We start from the raw sequence: 6690 nt of genomic DNA, 5'->3' as shown, positions 1-6690 counted from the left end.
GTGTGTGTGTATAATATATATATATATATATATATATATATATATACACACACACGCATAAATAAATAAATATTTATTTATTCATTATTTATTTTTTTATTTTTTTGCAGTGCTGATATATACAATTACATTGAATGAACTGCAAGTATTTTTGTCTTGTTTTCCAGTACAAATATCTAAGCATTCTTAAATCAGGATATATTTACTTGAGAAGCAAAATGACTTAAGATATTACGTCGTCTTTTCGGAAAAATCTATGCAAAAATTAAGTGAGTTTATGCTTAAAACAAGAAGGGAAAAAATTGGCAGTGGGGTAAGATAAATTTAATTCAAAGGGAAAACAAGATTATTTTTCATACCTCACTGCCAGATTTTTTATTTTTATTTTTAAGCAGAAATTAACTTAATTTTGATACTTTTGTCAGAAACTAAGAATCAGGTCATTTTGATTCTCAAGTAAATGTATCCTCATATAAGAAAGTTTAAATATTCGTACTTTTTTTGGGGCAGTGAAATTACCATATTTATATAGAATAGATATATATGGCTCCAAGGTACTACTATAATGGCACATGCAAAAAACACCATGGTACATATAAAAAAAAAAAAAGTATATGTGAAGATGAAGTACCTGCCCAAGTAACATGGTGTTACTATGGTAAATGTCCAAAAACAATGTATTACCATGGTATATGTACTAAAATGCAAGATATTGACATCGTACTTGTCCCAAAATTGCCATAATACAGTACATTTGTAAGTAGCATGTAAAGGTTGCAAATAAAACATGTACAAATGAGAAATATTCCCATACTTTATGAATGATGGTCTGTGGTCCTTCATGGGTTTGTAGCATGAATCCGATAGTTGCTGAACTTCAGTAAATCCTCTTGTGTGCAAGAACAGATTCAGCAGGAATGAACCCCAAAACACAGCAGACGCCATGCTGACTGTTAGACGCATCAGAAAGAGTTTGAGCACCCTCTGCAGCACTGGAGAGAAGGTCAGCAACATTATGTTACACATACAGTAACAAGCACATTTTTGTACTTCTATAAATGTGTCACTGCTAAACTATTTCAGTGAATTGAAAACAAGTTAAAAAAGCTATTAAAACCTTTATATTAATGGATCTGTTAACCCATTACATATGTTTTGTATTACACAGAAAACCAATCCAACCTACAGTAAATAGATTTTTCTTATTTCACAATACAGTATTACTAAAAGTGAAACTGAAAGCTGCACATCAGTCTTAAAATGTTTCACAATCCCTCAGCAATGCGGCTAATAAGCACATTTGTCATTTAAGGCATTCAAAGGTGTTTAGAGATCCATGAATTTGAGAGAAAGTACATTCTGAGGATACCTGTTGGTTCCTCTGTTTGGTGTAGTTTGTGTTTTACAGTAGAACTTGTACATTTTGAAGGATTGAAGATGTAGTGATTCATTCTCACCAGCAGGTGGCACTAAAATGCTGTGTAATAATTTTTAGTATTTCAAGTATTTAGTAACCTTAATATATAGTAGTATTTTAGTATATGTTGTATCTTAATATTTAGGGTTAGGGTTCATTTTATTTTACATATGTGTAATTTTTGGTTTAGATTTGAATTATAAAAATTTATGTTAAAATATTTTAAATTACTTTTCAATTAGAAAAATTCAAAATGATTAAATAAATTATATGCATTTTCAATTTAACAAGACAGTACATGTATGTAAGATAATGTCAAAATTAGGTTTATAGATGTTAATAATATAAATATAATCTATAAAGAAAAATAATTAAAATGATTAAAAAAATGAATAAAATGTTAAAATTACTAAATTATATACATTTTCAGTTTAGCAGGACATGCTCATTAAGGGAATGTCAAAATTAGGCTTATAGAAGTTAATAGTATACATTTAAATTATATAGAAAAATGTTTAACAATTATTAAAAAATAATTAATAAAACATTTAAAAATATTAAATAAATTATATAAATTTTGAATTCAAGATCAATTTTTCGATTCAATTCAAGACAGTGTGCATGTATGTATGTATACATAATGTCAGCATTCACATGTCTGAAAATACAAAAATACAGCAAAACATCTTTAAAATACTTAATAAATGGGCCAAATAATCCATCAAAACATGTTTGTGAGGGTTAAGGTTATGCTGTAGTAATTATAATTCAGTTAAGCACAAAATAATTCAATAATAGGTCCAAATGTTTTGACCAAATGCTCCCAAACCCATCTTTATAAAGTGATTAAAAGTTTAAAGGTTTGCTTTTGTCTACTATCTTTTTAACTAGTTAATGGCTTAATTAAGCAGAATGTAAGTCACTGAGAGGTTCATCATGATGCGTGTTTGGAATTTCTTAACAGGAAGTTTGCGTCTGTCGTTTCTTGATCTAACTTTTGTGTAATATAATTATGGTCAGTACTCATAAGTGTGGGAAGTTGTTTAATGATCAGAGTTTGTCCACTCAGCAGACTGTATGGACTCAGATTGCCATGTGATTCAATTTGACGTTGTTCTCTCGCTTCCACCTGCACTTCATCATATCCTCTCAGTTCAATTCATGTGTATCTCCTGACTCTATCAAAAAGACGAGAGCTTTTCCTCGGTCTTGACAAGATTAAAGGTCTGATTGTGGACTTTCAGAGGAAGCAGAAGAAAATACAGCCTCCATTAAGATCAGTCAGACCCCTGTGATGAATGTTAAAGGGTATGTTCACAATGTCATACTAACATACTGTTTTTTGCAGTATGCAGCATGTGTAGCATGCATAGTATGTACATTTTCTCAAGTCAAAATAACCTTATTTATTTCTGAGATGATTTATATTAAAAATAAAAAAAATTATAATAAAAAATCCAAAATAAATGATACAATTATTTTATAAAAATAAAATAAATTATATGTTAAATTTAACAAAGTACATGTATGGTAAGATAATGTCAACATTAAGTTTATAGAAGTTAATAGTATAAATATACATTATATAAATTATAATCAATTTTTAAAATATTACAAATTAAAATATTTAAAAATTAAGTTATATACATTTTCAATTTAACAGTAAATGAACAGTGCGATAATGTCAGATAGGTTTATAGAAGTTAATAGTATAAATATAAATTATGTAAGTTATAAATAAAAATATTTTTAAATGATAAAAAAATTAAAACAATTTAATTATATCAATTTTCACTTCAACAAGAAAGTACATGTATGGTAAGCTCAATTACAGTGTGGTGTCCCCCAAGGATCAATTTTAGGACCCTTGTTATTTTCATTGTACTTGCTTCCCCTGAGCCTTATTTTTTGGAAATATAGCACATCTTATCTTACCTGGCCTGGTTACCCATTTAGGTCCTCTGTTGTCAAACGTACAAGATCGTGTGAGGAGTCTTGGAGTGATTTTCGACACATCACTACTTTTCAAGTACTTATCTTAGTATCTCTACAACCAGTGAAATTTTGTTCAGGTGTTGCTAGGATGTTTACTTGCCTATTTTATTTTAGATAACATTTATTTTTTCAAGTAACAACATGTATGTTTTTAGTTTTAGTTAACTATAATAACACTGTTCTGATGTTACTTTGTGGTCACTATGTTTTTTTTCAAGGTGATTGCTAGGGTGTTTAAAGGCCCAAATCAAAAGAACTCTTCCTAAGTGTCTATGAGACATTGCCTTAGCACACACTACAATCATTACTTGTTTTACACTGGTATCTAGAAGCCTAACTGTAAATTCATTTCAGATTCATCTAGATCTAAATCAGCTGTGATTCAGGCAAGCTTGTTAAGCTTCTATAAATGGCTCTTAATGGATGTTTTAAGTCAGATGCCTTGCATGTGGATCTGTGCCAGTCACAAATACTGCAGTTTTATTACATATTCCTGTGACTCTATTAATTAAAAATTAGTTTGCGGTCGATGGTAAGCAAAAGAGCGCAACATCCCCTGGCATCGCTTTACGATCAAAACATCAATCAGGATGCAGTTTGGTTTTCTGATGGAAGTTATATACATTTTCAATTTAACAGTAAATGTACAGTACGATAATGTCAGATAGGTTTATAGAAGTTAAAAGTAAGAAATACCTAAATTAACAGTGAAAATTTTATTTGCCAAGAAAATGCATGTACTGCATACTCTTACGTTTAAGTATTGTTAATGTAATTACTTGTTTTTTATTTACATTTTATTAATTGATTGACTGATTGATTGTAAGTAAAGTCATGAGTCCTACATTTCCAGAACATCAGTTTCATCAAGTCATGTGTTTTTCTAGTTTAGTACATGTATTATTATGGTATTTATCATTGAGTATATTTAAAGCAGATTTTAGTAGTTCAGGTATGCTGATATATTAACATTACATTAATTATGTAAAATCTACAAGCACTAGCCTGTCATCCTATAATGCCTGAAATTTTGTGACCATTTTTTTTAGCAGTGATTTTTCTGACAATAACAGCTGACATTTTTTGTGAATTAATTTATTATTCCTGTAAAGCACTTTGAGATATACCTTTTAAAGCTGCTATACAAAATAAAGTTTATTATTATTATTATTATTATTAGAAAGTATGGTTGGCATCCAGGGGACTGCCCTCCAGTGGTTTTCCTCTTAAAGAAAGGACGTTCTCTTTAGCTCAATTACAGTGTGGTGTCCCCCAAGGGTCAATTTTAGGATTTTCAGTTATTTTAGTTATTTTCATTGTACATGCTTCCCCTGAGTCTTATTTTTCGGAAATATAGCATATCTTATCTTACCTGGCTTGGTTACCCATTCCTCTGTCGTCAAACGTACAAGATCATGTGAGGAGTCTTGGAGTGATTTTCGACACATCACTACTTTTCAATAACCAGATCAGTGCTGTTGTCAAAGGTAGCTTGAGTTCTATCGTTAAAATAAAACATTTTCTTTCTCATTAGGACATGGAAATTGTGATCCACTCATTCATTTCATCAAGGTTAGACTATTGCAATTCATTATATATTGGTCTTCCCCTTTTTGTGTTGTCCTGTCTACAGCTTGTCCAAAACGTGGTAGCCAGGCTGCTAACGGGGTTAAGAAAGAGGGATGACATTTCCCTGGTCTTAGTATCTCTACAACCAGTGAAATTTAGTTCAGGTGTTGCTGGGATGTTTACTTGCCTATTTTATTTTATGTCAAATAGCAACATATATGTTTTTAGTTTTAGTTAACTATAATAACACTGTTCTGATGTTACTTTGTGGTCACTATGTTTTTTTTCAAGGTGATTGCTAGGGTGTTTAAAGGCCCAAATCAAAAGAACTCTTCCTAAGTGTCTATGAGACATTGCCTTAGCACACACTACAATCATTACTTGTTTTACACTGATATCTAGAAGCCTAACTGTAAATTCATTTCAGATTCATCTACATCAGCTGTGATTCAGGCAAACTTGTTAAGCTTCTATAAATGGCTCTTAATGGATGTTTTAAGTCAGAGGCCGTGCATGTGGATCTGTGCCAGTCACAAATACTGCAGTTTTATTACATATTCCTGTGACTCTAGAAAATTCGTTTACGGTCGATGCTAAGCAAAAAAGCGCAACATCCCCTGGCATCGCTTTACGATCAAAACATCAATCAGGATGCAGTTTGGTTTTCTGATGGACAATCAAACAAATGATTGCTGGGCATTAAACGAGATCCACATAATCCATCACGTTTATGTTTATGCATAATTGAAATGTCGGTGGATATTGGAGATGATCTCCACTCATGATCTGGGCTGGACGAGCATCAGAAAAGACAGTTCTTTTGGTTTAACTCACTCACTCTGATGAATTATGGATAGAAAGTGAATGTTTCCTGTCATCTGTTGGTCATGGAGTCTACACCCTCAAAGAAGAATCGTAAAAACTATGGATATTGATTAGTCGCTTCCTTTCTCTCAGTATTGATTAGCTGCGAGCCACTTAGGCGTGATTGTTGTTCTTTTGCTTTACTTAAAAGACTTTGAAGAAGGAGAGACATGAATGTTGTGAAATTCTCTGGAGATCAAAATGTCTATTTAGTGTTTAGTATATCATTACATAATATAGATTAACATTTTTGGAAGATTAATGATGCTTTGATTCATGTACACTACACTAAGTGTTTTTTTTTAAGAAATTAATACTTTTATTCAACAAGGATGCATTAAATTGATCAAAAGTGACAGTAAATACATTTAAAATGATTTCTATTCAAATAAGTGCTGTTCTTTTGAACTTTCTATTCATCAAGGAATCCCGAAAAACAAAATGTATCACGGTTTCCACAAAAATATTCAGCAGCACAACTGTTTTCACCATTGATAATAATCAGAAATGTTTCTTGAGCAGCAAATCTGCATATTAGAATGAATTCTGAAGGATCACGTGACACTGAAGACTGGAGTAATGATGCTGAAAATACAGCTTTGATCAGAGAAATAAATTACATTTCAAAAGATATTCAAATAGAAAACAGTTATTTTAAATTATAATAATATTTTACAACATGACTGTGTTTTACTGTGTTTTTAATCAAATAAATGCAGCCTCTATGAGCAGAAGAAACGACTTCCAAAAACATTTAAAAAAAATCTTATTGACCCCAAACTTTCAAACGATAGAATATATTCATTTTTGAATATAATTAAGTGGACCAAAAGGGTTTTACAACG

Source organism: Sinocyclocheilus anshuiensis, unplaced genomic scaffold (assembly GCF_001515605.1).
Source record: "Sinocyclocheilus anshuiensis isolate Anshui unplaced genomic scaffold, SAMN03320099.WGS_v1.1 scaffold293, whole genome shotgun sequence".
Lineage (NCBI taxonomy): Eukaryota > Metazoa > Chordata > Actinopteri > Cypriniformes > Cyprinidae > Sinocyclocheilus > Sinocyclocheilus anshuiensis.
The sequence above is the reverse complement of the archived record's forward strand: the minus strand, read 5'-3'. Positions refer to the sequence as shown.